The sequence below is a fragment of the Sus scrofa genome, chromosome 4 (genome assembly GCF_054392235.1).
Source record: "Sus scrofa isolate SSC_HxYL_T2T_F1_AM1 chromosome 4, Sscrofa_HxYL_maternal_Yorkshire_Landrace_v2.0, whole genome shotgun sequence".
Taxonomy (NCBI): Eukaryota; Metazoa; Chordata; class Mammalia; order Artiodactyla; family Suidae; genus Sus; species Sus scrofa.
The window spans coordinates 32,954,693-32,967,893 of record NC_139386.1 but is presented as its reverse complement, the minus strand read 5'-3'; the positions used below and the strand labels follow the sequence as shown (position 1 = coordinate 32,967,893).

The following is a 13,201-nucleotide window of genomic DNA, read 5'->3' as shown; positions in this document are numbered from 1 at the left end:
ATATGGAAGTGCCCAAGCTAGGGGTCTGATCAGAGCTATAACTGCAAGCCTACACCACAGCCACAGCAATGCCAGATCCAAGCCGTGTCTGTGACCTACACCGCAGCTCACAGCAACACGGGATCCTTAACCCATTGAGCGAGGTCAGGGGTCGAACCCACATCCTCATGGATGCTAGTCAGGTTTGTTAACTGCTGAGCCATGATGGGAACCCCCACATTTTTTTTTTAATTATAATTAGATTTGGAAAAATCTAACATGGATGTTATAAAAATATAAACATCTAAATTGTGAGGTGAAAAAAAAGCTAATGCTCCCTCTAAAAACTGGAGATCAATCCTCCCTGGCCCTTCCCAGATCTGGTAGTTTACTGGCAATCTCTGGCATCCCTTGGCTCGTAGATCCCTCCCATCAACTCTCCATGTTTCCGTTATCTTCCTTCTCTGTGTCTCTCTGCATCCTAATTACCCCTTTTTATAAGGGCACCAGTCCAATTTGATTAGGACCTACCCTAATAACCACATTTTGACTAGACTACCTGGTGTAGAGACTCTGCGTCCAAATGGGGGTCACATTCTGGGGTTCTAGAGGATAGGATTTCGAGATATTGGAGGTGGGGAAGGGAGAACAATTCAACCCATAACCCAATCCCAGTTCTTACTGGGAGTTTTGAACTCCAGACCTCAGCCTTGGTTCTAATTGCTACTGCATCTTTCTTTTCCACTTCCCTTCAAACTTTCAATGCCAGTGGTGTTCCATGCCCTTACCCTGCTTATTATGAGCCAAATTGTGTCCTCCCCAAATTCATATGTTGAATCCTAATGCTCTGTACTTTCGAATGTGACTGTATTTGGAGATAGAGCTTTTAGAGAAGTGATTAAATTAAAATGAGGTCAACTGGATGGGCTCTAATCCAATGTGACTGATGTCCTTGTAAAATGAGGAAACTTGGACACACAGAGAAGCACCACAGATGTGGACACACAGAAGAAAGGCTTTGTGAGGATACAGGATTTTGGGCTGCATCCCACAGGCCTACAAGGCCTGCATTCGCCCGGTTTTAAAACCAAAAGCCTGAAAGTCAGTAATAAGGACATCGGTGGTTTAATGGATAGGGAGAGCGTACATGTCTGAAGTAAGGTCTTGTAATGACAACCCACCATGTGTGGTGCCCTGGGGGCAGGACCTGGCAGCAGGCTTCACTTGTAGGTAGAGGGGGGGTGGGAAGTGCCAGTCACAGGGGGAATTACGTCTGGTTGTACAGTAACATTTACCGATGGGGTCCATCTGAGGTATTGGCACATGGGACAAGAAGATGGTGAGAGATCTCCCCCCTTGGACAGTCATCCCCACACAGTCACCGTTGCTGGATGGATTTTTCATGCAAGTCCAGAGGGGCATGACCATGGCATCTCACTGAAGCCCCAGAAATTAGATGCATTTGCAGTAAGGCCAGAGTTGTTGCTCAGTCCTCCAGTAGATTACCTCTACTCAGGCTAGGGATGAAATGTAAGACATCTAACAGGCACAACACAGGGAAGATCATGACAATTAAGCAAAATACAGGCAGTAACCACATTTAGAGATAATACCACACTCGCCTGTGGTTTTTGTCCTGTCTGCAATACAGTTCAGAAAACTCAACTTCTCAATAATACAGGAACATGTCTAAAATCATGTCTACAATGGCCACCTAGTTTTACCATGGATGTGTAAACCACAGCTACTTCATTCTGACTTTCAAGTGCATTCCCTTCTGAAACCAAGAAGGGACCTGTGGGGCTCCTGGGCACAAAAGACTTTTTGTGTCCCCCATTCATTGTTTTTAGGAAATGGGCTTCATTCAACCATTGTGACCTTTCCTGAGGTCTAAGGAGTAGGTTTAGACAGCTGCTGATCTGGGAAGGGAGGAGATGCAAAGACAAGGGAGGAACAGTCAAGAAACAACAGTATGGCCTTTTGGACAGTATGCTGGTTCCTTCTCAAGGGATAATGATGCAGACATCTTATACACCCAAGGGAAAAGTTACATTCCTTATGCATCTTTTAGAAATGAATACTTTAAAAGAGAATGGCTTGGAGCTCTTCCTTGTGCTTCTCCCTCATGTGACTGAATCCTAAGTAAAATCACCCTTAAACTAAAGATTAGGCACCCTGAGCACAACTGCCTGTGGGTTAAAGAGTATTATTTCAGGAACTTTCCTAGTTTGTTCTAATCTCTGGTCAGTACGCCCTTTTGTAAGCACTGTTATCCTAGGGAATAACCCAGAAAACCACCACCAGCATCATGCTGAGATCTCTGACGCCAGCTTCGATGATTAAAATTCCCCCAGAGAAAGAAGAATGTATGTCTTCCCCAATCCTGATTCTTACCTGAAACCCCATTTTTCTACTTTTACATTTTATAAAATCCCTTCAATTCTTCTCCAAAGAGAAGACACAGTCTTTAAGGCATTAGCCTACTGCGGCCTCCCTTGCCTAGCAAAGCAATAAAACCTGTTCTTTTTTCTCCTTCACCCAAAACTCTGTCTCTGCATTTCTATTTGGCACCAGTGGACAAAGGCCAAGTTTCAGCAGCACGTCCTCAATGTCCAAGCAGATGTGCAATGCATGTCCGAAAGGCCAAAAAAACAGGCCACTCTGGTCAGTAAAGTTTAAATTAAACCATGTATAAGCCTTCTGACTTTCCCGTACCTCAATTTGAGCAGATTTTTCGATCATTTCCCCTTTTGATTGCAAATCTTTCAATAGGAAGAGCTGATGGCCAGAATATTTGTCTCGTGATGCTGGGGTGCTGGCTCCTACCCCGGGTTCATGTCCCTCAGTACAAGGCCTCCTTTATATTTGCCTAGTCATTCATACTGGTGGGAAACTAATCCGATCTTGTGAAAAGGCTCAGAGATATGTTAATGGAAAACACTTAATAGGCCATACATTTTACCACTTATACTCAATTGTCACACAAGCACTGTATATGTGCTATTAGCAGCTGACTCAAAGCAAGCAGTGTCACACATTGTGAGTAGTTAGAACTCTGAGGCAACTTCACTAGAGAATTTTCTTTCCTTCCTGAATATCAAGGCAAAAGTATGGCCAACATAATAACTTTTATAAATCTAGACCCCAATTAACAGAACTAGAATTTAGTATCTATGGAAATATGATATTTTTCTCTCTAAAATTAACCTCATTGCCACCAAACACACTACAAACAAGACTCATTCGTTTGCAAAATAAGTCTGGTCAATTGACCTCATAGGCTCCTTCAAACTGGCTGTGGTAGAATTCCTCAGGAGTCTCAACCAAATTCCCAGAAGGTCTCTCAAGGCCAGGAAAGCCATGCCAAAGACCTGCCATTAGGCTACACCTTGGTAGATTTTTCTCTTCTAGAGGTCCCCCAAATATTGAAATTCCTCCACTTGCCAGGAGACTGTATCTCCTGTTCCTCTGATAAGGCTGCTCAGACACCAGTAGTCTCCAAATTCTGGAGGGATCATGCAGAGGGAAAAGAAATATGTTTCAGTTCTACCCATAGGTGTAGTTTGCCAAATGACTGTAAGTTGTAACTAACTTGGGGTTAAGGGCTTCCCTGTATCTGGAAAACAGACAAAAACCAGTAAAACATTTCAGACAAAACCCATAAAAATTATAATCATATTTATCAATTTATTCAATAACCAATCCTTTTGTTAACTTTTTATAAAGTCATCAGGTCTTCCATTAGGATTTTTTAATTTCTTATCCAGCTCAGCAGCATGATCTGAAAATTTTCAGAGAACTATACTTGTCAAAAGGTCTTCCTATGTTGCTCCTCTTTTTTTTTTTTTTTTTTTTTTTTTTGGCTTTTTAGGGCTGCACCCATGGCATATGGAAGTTCCCAGGATAGGGGTCCAATCAGAGCTACACTTCCAGTCTAAACCACAGCCACAGTAACACGGGATCGGAGCTGCGTCTGCAACCTATACCACAACTCACCGCAATGCCAGATCCTTAACCCACTGAGCAAGGCCAGGAATCAAAACTGCATCTTCATGGATACTAGTTGGATTTGTTAAGCACTGAGCCACAATGGGAAATCCTATGCTGTTCTTGAAGATGAAGCACTTTTGCAAAAGCATCAGAGTAAAACAATAACTGCCTATAAAAGACAAAAGACTTAAAAAGGCATGGTTGAACATTTGATTACAATGTAAATGATAAAGAAACTTGGTTACAATAACTAGAATTATGATTATGGTCTTAAACACCTTAACCCCTAGCAAAAACAAACAAACAAACAAACAAAACAAAAACCCCAAAAATAAAAATAAGCAAACAAATAAACGAAAACAAGAAGCAAGCAAGTGTGAACTTCCTGCCATACCAGTATTTCCTGATTGGAAGACTTATGTTTCAGTCTTCATTTCCTAAGATGCAAAGGTAGCTAAACTTAGATCCACCCAGCAATTAATGTACCAATATTTCATCCTATTTGTATGACTGAGATAGTCAATGAATTTACTTCATTTAACTTACTTTAGTTTCAAGTTACAAAAATCTGGAGAGACAATTATAAATATAAATTCCCAAAACATAATTATTCCTATAGTCTTTAAAAAGCCTCTCCCCTCTGACCTCTGGGGAGGTAAATCTTGACATAGTCAAGCATGCCAATGTGATGAGGCCTCTATTTTTAAAAGTCCAAAAGGACAGGGTTTGGGGAACTTCCAGGTCAGTAAACACATGGATATTTGGGCATAATACTGGGTGTAGAGAAGACATGGATGCTCTATGCCCCTTCCATACCTTGCCCTATGCTCCTCTTCCACTGAATGTTCACCTGTATCCTTTATCATAACCTTTCATAAAATGCTAAATGCAAATATTTTTGGACCAGGAAAAAGAAGACAGTAATCATTAAAAAAGAGAGAGAGAGAAACTTTCTGCATAATACAAAGAAATTTCTTGGCTCACAACAATCCAAATATTCTACCCAGTGGAAGCATTTGGAGCAAGACGGCATTGAGAGGGTGGAACTGTCAGGATTAAAGAAGATTGTGCTGGGAGTTGGAGACAAGATTGCGGAATAGAAGGACTTGAGCTCGGCTCCTCTGACAAAAACACCAATATCACAACTAAACTGATGAAAAATCATAAAAAAGACTGGAAACTACCAAAAAAAGATATTCTACATCAAAAGACAAAGAAGAAGCCACAAGAAGATAATAGTAGGGGTGCTTTCACAATATAATCAAAACCTGTTCCTGCCTGCTGGGTGACTCATGAGCTGGAAAATATATCATAGAGGTTCTAAGATATAGAGAGAATTCTGAGGCCTGTCTCAAGCTCCAAAGCTTGAGGGTCTAGCATTTGAAGGAGGAGCCCCCAAAGAATCTGACTTTGAAGGCCAGCAAGGCTTGACTGTAAGAACTTCACAGGACTGGAGGAAATAGGAACTTCTCTCTAAGAGGGTGCACACAAGGTCTTGTCCACACCAGAACCCAGGTAAAAAAGCAGTAATTTCACAGGAGCCTGGGCCAGATCTACCTGCTCTTCTTGGAGGGTCTCCTGATGAGGCAAGGGGTGGCTGTGGCTCACTGTGGGGACAAGAACACTGTTGGTGGAGGTACTAGGGAGTACTCATTGATGTGAGCTCTGCTGGAGGCTGCTATTTTGACACCAGGACCTAGCCTCAACCAATAGCCTGAATGCAGCAGTGCTGGGAAATATCAGGCCAAACAACCAACAGGGCAGGAACACAGCCCCAGTCATCAGCAGACAGGCTGCCTCAAGTCTTCCTGAGCCCACAGCAACCTCTACACAAAAGGTCTTTGACAAAGCCAAGAGAGGGACAAGACATAGCTCCATCTGCCAAATGGGCAGACATCAGTCCTTCTCACCAGGAAGACAGCATAAGCCTCTAGAACAGTCTCACCTACTAGGTGGCAGATACCAGAAGTAAGAGGAACTACAATCCCACAGCCTGCAGAACAGAGACCACAAACACAGAAAGTTAGACAAAATGAGACAGCAGAGAATTATGTACCAGACAAAAGAACAAGATAAAAACCCAGAACAACTAAGTGACATGGAGATAGCTAATCTCTGAATTCAAAGACATTCAGAGTAATAATAGTAAAGATGATCCAAGATCTCAGACAAAGACTGAGAAGATACAAGAAATGTTTAACAAAGAGCTAGAAGATATAAAGAACAGAGTTGATCAATACAATAACTAAAATGAAAAATATGCTGGAAGAAATCTCTATGAGAATGAATGAGGCAGAATAACAGATAAATGAGCTAGAAGACTGAATGGTGGAACTTACTGTCACAAAACAGAAGAAAGAAAAAAGAATGAAAAGAAATGAATAGGAGAAAAGAGAATGTATACTTGTATGTGTAACTGGGTCACCATGCTGTACAATAGAAAAAAAAAATTGTATTGGGGAAATAATAAAAAAAGAAGAAGAAAAAGAAAAAAAGAAAAAGAAAAAGAAAAAAAGAAAAGAAATGAGTAAAGTTTAAGAGACTTCTAGGACAACATAAAAGTGCTAACATTCACATTATAGGCATCACAGAAGGAGAAGAGGGGGTGGTGCTGAGGAAAATATTTGAAGAGATAATAGCTAAAAATTTCCCTAACATGGGCAAGGAAGCATAGAGAGTCCTATACAGGATAAACCTAAGGAGAAAACATGCTGAGACACATATTAACCATCTGAAAAAAATAAAGACAAAGAGAAAATACTAAAAGCATCAAGGGAAAAGCAACAAACAACATTCAAGGGAATCCCCATAAAGTTATCAGCTGATTTTTTAGCAGGCAAGAAGGGAATGGCATTGGAGTTCCCATTGTGGCGCAGTGGTTAACGAATCCGACTAGGAACCATGAGGTTGCAGGTTTGATCCCTAGCCTTGCTCAGTGGGTTAAGGACCCGGCATTGCCATGAGCTGTGGTGAAGGTTGCAGACGTGGCTTGGATCCTGTGTTGCGGTGGCTCTGGCATAGGCTGGTGGCTACAGCTCTGATTCGACCCCTAGCCTGGGAACCTCCATATGCCGCGGAAGCAGCCCTAGAAAAGGCAAAAAAAAAAAAAAAAAAAAAGACAAAAAAAAAAAAAAAAAAGAAGGGGAGTGGCACAACATATTTAAAGTGATAAAAGGGAAGTTCCATTGTGGCTCAGCAGTAAGGAACACAACTAGTATCCATGAGGACACGGGTTTGATCCCTGGCCCTGCTCAGTGGGTTAAGGATCCAGTGTCACCATGAGCTGTGGTGTAGGTCACAGACACAGCTCGGATCTGGCATTGCTGTGGCTGTGGTGTAGGACAGCAGCTACAGGTCCAATTCGACTCCTAGCCTGGGAACTTCCATATGTTGTAGGTGCAGCCCTAAATAAATAAATAAATAAATAAACAAACAAATAAATAAATAATTGTGAAGAAAGGGAAAAACCTACAACCAAGAATGCTTTACCCAGCAAGATTCTCATTCAGATCTAACTGAGAAATCAAAATTTTACAGACAAGCAAAAGCTAAGAGAATTCAGCACTACCAAACCAGCTTTATAACAAATATTGAAAGAAATTCTCTTGGCAGGAAAGAAAAGGCCACAACTAGAAACAAGAAAATTGTGAGTGGGAAAGCTCACTGGTAAAGGTAAACATACAGTAAAGATAGGAAATGAACCACACACAAATATGATATCAAAACCAGCAATCATGAGAAGAGGAGAGTACAAATATAGGACATTGGAAATGCATTTGCAATTAAGAGACCAGCAATTTAAAATAGTCTTGTGTATAGATAGATAGATAGATAGATAGATAGATAGATAGATAGATAGATAGATAGATGCAACTTAAAATAGCCTTGTTGATAGATAGAGCAAAACTTTATGATAACTGCAAATCAAAAATCTAAATATTTACACACACAAAAAAAGAAAAAGGAATCCAAAACAACACTAAAGATAGGAATCAAATCACAAGAGAGGAAAACAAAAGAGGAAGGGAAGAAAAAATATGTATAGGGGTCCCTATTGTGGCTCAACAGGTTAAGAAACTGACATAGTCCTTGAGGATGTGGGTTTGATCCCTGGTCTTGCTCAGTGGGTTAAGGATCCAGCTTTGCCACAAGCTGTGGCACAGGTCACAGATGTGGCTTGGACTGGTGTTGCTGTTGCTGTGGCTGTGGCATAGGCCTGCAGCTGTAGCTCTGATTTGACACCTAGCCCAGGAACTTCCATATGTCGCAGATGCTGCTGTAAAAAGAAAAATGGTATAATCTCCCAAGACTGAACCAGGAAGAAATATAAAATATGAATAGACCAATCACAAGCATGGAGATTGAACGGTGATTTAAAAACTCCTGAAAAACAAAAGCCTGGGACCAGATGGCTTCACAGGCAAATTGTATCAAACATTTAGAGAAGAGTAAACACCCATCCTGAAACTCTTCCAAAAAATTACAGAGGAAGGATCACTCCCAAACTCACTCTATGAGGCCACCATCACCTGATATCAAAACCAGACAAAATACCACAAAAAAAGAAAATTACAGACTAATATCATTAATGACCATAGATACAAAAATCCTCCACAAAATACTAGCAAACTGAACCCAACAATACATTAAAAGGATCATACACCATGATCGAGTGAGATTTATCTCAGGGATACAAGAAATTTTCGATATCTGCAAATCAATCAGTATGATCAACTACATTAACAAATTAGAGAATAAAAACCATGTGGTCATCTGAATAGATGCAGAAAAAAACTTTTGACAAAATCCAACATCCATTAATGATAAAACCCTCCAGTAAGTGGACATAGAGGGAACCAACCTCAACAAAATAAAGCCCATATATGACTAACCCACAGCTAACATCATACTCAATGAAAAAGCTCAAATCATTTCCTCTAAGATCAGGAACAATACAAGGATACCCACTCTTACTACTTTTGTTCAACATAATTTTAGAATTCCTAGCCATGGCAATCAGTGAAGAAAAAGAAAAGAACCCAAACTGGAAAAGAAGCAGTAAAACTGTACTGTTTGCAAATGACATGATACCTTACCTAGAAAATCCTAAAGATGCTACCACGAAAGTACTAGAGCTCATCAGTAAATATGGTAAAGTTACTGGATACAAAATTAGTACACAGAAATCTATTGCATTTCTATACATTAACAATGAAAAATAAGAAAGAGAAATGGAGCTGGAGGGATGGGGCTTCCTGACTTCAGACTCTACTATAAAGCTACAGTAATCAAAATGGTATGTTACTGGCACAAAGACAGATTTATGGATCAATAGAACAGGATAAAAAGCCCGGGAAAAAACTCACACACCTATGGTCAATTAATCTATGACAAAGGAAGCAAGAATATACAATGGAGCACAGATAAGAATCTTTAATAAGTAGCGCTGGGTAAACTGGACAGCTACTTGTAAAAGAATGAAATTAGAGGAGCTCCCTTGCAGCACAGCAGGTTAAGGACCCAGCATTGTCACTGCAAAGGCTGGGGATGCTGCTGTGGCATGGGTTTGATCCCTGGCTGGGGAAGGTCCACATGTCATGGGTGTGGCCAAAAAAAAATGAAATTAGAACACTCTCTAACACTACACAGAAAAATACACTCAAAATGGATTAAAGACCTAAATGTAGCACTGGATACTATAAAACTCTTGGAGGAAACAAGAGGCATAACACACTCTGACGTAAATTGCAGCAACATCTTTTTGGATCCATCTCCTTAGTAATGAAAATAAAAACAAACATAAACAAATGAAACCCAATTAAACTTAAAAGCTTTTGCACAGCAAAGGAAACCATAAACAAAACTAAAAGACAACCTACAGAATGGGAGAAGATATTTGCAAACAATTCAACCAATAAAAAAAAAAATCCCCCCCAAAAAATGAGCAGAAGATCTAAAAAGACATTTCTCCAAAGAAGACATACAGATGGCAAAAAAGCAAGTGAAAATATGTTCGACATTGCTAAGTATTAGAGAAACGCAAATCAAAACTACATGAGGTATCACCTCTCACTGGTCAGAATGGCTGTCATCAAGAAGTCTATAAACAATAAATGTTTAGAGAGGGTGCAGAGAAAAAAGAACCCTCCAACACTGTTGGTGGCAATGTAAATTGCTTCAGCCACTACGGAGAACAATATGGAGATTCCTTTAAAAACTAGGAATAGAACTACTATCTGATCCAGCAATCCCACTTCCGGACATATTATCTGGAGAAAACCATAACTGAAAAGATACATGAACCCCAATGTTCACTGCAGCACTATTTGCATGGAAGTAACCTAAATGTTTATCAACAGAGGAATGGATAAGGAAGCTGTGGCACATATACGCAATTGAATAATACTCAGCTAGAGTAAAAAGAATGAAATAATTCCATCTGAAACAATGTGGATGGACCTAGACATTACTAAGTGAAGTCAGAAAGAGAAAAACAACTATCATATGAGATCATTTATATGTGGAATCTTTTTTGAAAAAGGATACAAATGAACTTATTTACAAACAGAGAGAGACTCACAGACATCAAAAAAAAAAAAAAAAAAAAAAAAATTTATGGTTACCAAAGGGAAAAGGTGAGAGAAACTAGGAGTTTGGGGTTAACATATACATACAACATACAGATAATCAACGAGGACTCTACTCAACATTCTATTATAATCTATATGAGATAAGAATCTGAAAAAGAATATCTATGTGTATATGTATAATTGAATCACGTTGCTGTACCCCTGAAACTAACACAGCATTGTAAATCAACTATTCTCCAATATAAAAAAAAATAATTAAAACATAAAAAATTTTAAAGCCTCTTTCTTTCTTTCTTAACTCTTAGAAATCTCGTAAGATTAAAGTTCCAGAGAGCCAGACTATTTACATGTCAAAGGCATAAAAAGAGAAATATCATTCCTTCTGCAGAGCTAGGTTAACCAATTACAAAAGGCTCACGGGATAGGACAGCAGAGCCATTAGGGGTCATTGTTCTCCAGAATGGCAGCCCTCATTCATGAAGGACAGTGCCCACAGGTCCCCACAAACTGTAGGCAGCTAGCCTGGGACTTCCCCAGCAACTCTGAAACCACCCCCTCAAACTTTCTGGCCCCACATGCTAGTGGGCAGCCCTTGCAACGATTCATTCCCTGTGCTGTATTTCTCAATTCTCAGGGCTCACAGGAGTCTCCTGCTTGGCCAATTGTGGGGCTCTGCCCCACAGGCCCACTAGGCCTGCACTTGGCCAGTCTTAAGATGGAAGATAAAGCTTGGGGTCAGTAACAGAGACATCGTGGTTTAATGGATGGGGGAGCTTACATGTCTGAAGCATGGTCCTGCGGTGATAACCCACCATGGACAGTGAACAGCAGGCAGGATGTGGCGGCTTTGCTGGGGTCTAGGGGAGTTGCCAGTTACTGGGACAATTGACATCCGGTGGGCTCCTTCGTTACCAGGGAAACCAACAGAGGGGGGGGCAAGCTCACACTGCTCTTTGATTAGAAAGAGCTGGGGCCTGGGGCAAGTATGTAGGAAGGTCAGCCAGGTGAGCAGGGTGTAGGTGAAGCAGGCACTGGTCAAGCAGCACATGTACAGAGAGCAAGAGAACAACCATCTTGAGTGGCCTGTCCATACACAGGGAGTAGGTGGCCATCTGCAAGCCAAGGACAGAGGCCTCAGAAGAAACCAAATCCATTGGCACCTTCTAGCCTCTAGAACTGTGAGAAATAAATATCTGGTGATGAAGCCATCGAGTCTGTGGCATTTGGTTCTGCAGCCTGAGCAGACCAGCGCTCAAAGCCCCTCCTGGTTGCATCAGGCTTGCTCCCTCCTCCCCTCTCTGGGCTTCTCCTTGACTTCCATCTCTGAAAGTCAGTGCGTGCGTCCAGTCCATGCAGCCGTCTTCGCACTTTCAGTCTGTAGGCAGGGCCACCCGCACAATCATAATACTCTCAATACCACCTCACTCGGCCTTTGATGCAGCAGCACCTGCTGTGATGAAGGGCAATGAGAGCAGACAGAGGATAGATTCCAGCAGCTGATCTGAGATGTCCACGGGTGCAGAGCAAGCAAAAGAGGACACGTGGACCTCCAGCAGCTCCTTGAAGGAGAAGCTTGACTGAAAAGCTCAGCTGAGACTTGACCCTCTCATTTCTTCCTGCAGGTCCTGCCCTCAGGAGAGGAAGGAGCCACGCTTGCTAGCCTCTTCCACCTCCACATGGTCGCTGGGCTCCGGACTTCTCCCACCCTGGATTTCTCCTGGAAAGAGTTTCCTTTACTCACTTGGTAAAGCCTACTCCTGGGGCTTTCCTTCCTCTTCTGGTTCTCCACTTGTTTCCTGGCCTCTGCTGCCTAACAGAAGTTAAACAGCCAAGAGCCTTGAGTGTTGAACAATTTACTGTTCTGGGCTCTGTGCACACAGCTGTGGTGGAGGTTATTCAGGAGTTCCTATTCTTTTGCTCTGGAGACCAAAGATAAACAAATAAGAAAACTATCAGGGAGTAAAGTGCTTAGAATTAAGTTGAGGAGGTGAGATTGCATCGATCAGAGATGACTTTAGTTGGGTGGCCTTTGGTGCTGCTCTTGGGGTTGGGGAGCAATTGACAATTCGTGATTGACAACACTATTACTCAGGCTGTAAAAGCACCAGATATACCACAGAGCTCTGCCATCTTGGCTCTAAGTTACGGAAAAGTAAATCAGTGTGCTTATCTACACCAGGCAGAGGGTGTAACCAGACCTTGTTAAAAATGAATAAAAAAATCCTCCCAGCTCCCATTTCCTTTGTCTATTTAAAGAGGATTTTTTAACCATCAGGAAGCTTTCTTATCAGGCCTTTGATAAAGAGAAGGGATGTTTTGAAGGGCTATTACCTAAGAACACCTAAATCAAGAAAGATACATATTTCACCTACCTGGTACCTTCTTGAATTCCCAGACTTAGAGGATCATTTGAAAGTGACTTGGGATCCCAAAGCCAGTCACTGTCCCTTAGGCCCCAGCACGAAGTCCAGGGGAGCCCTTTCAGATGGTACATTTTTGCCCAGGGACTGAGGGCAGGGGGATGCAGCAATCCGGACCCTGGAGGGGTGCCCTATGGTGCTCCTTGGCAGCAGTTTGTGGGAGGGGTGCAGGGGAGGCGGCTGGGGACAATATGGGAGCATAGCTGGTGCCAGGAGCATTTG

General features: G+C 41.7%; 1 long non-coding RNA gene across 1 annotated transcript in view; it reads right to left on the bottom strand.

Moving 5' to 3' along the window:
• The window catches only part of LOC100156960 (uncharacterized), a 106,933-nt gene that overhangs the window by 45,113 nt on the left and 48,619 nt on the right, over nucleotides 1–13,201 (bottom strand). Inside the window, exon 5 of the long non-coding RNA XR_014843535.1 lies at nucleotides 12,301–12,478. This is a non-coding gene — a long non-coding RNA (uncharacterized LOC100156960). The remainder of the gene's footprint in view (nucleotides 1–12,300; nucleotides 12,479–13,201) is intronic.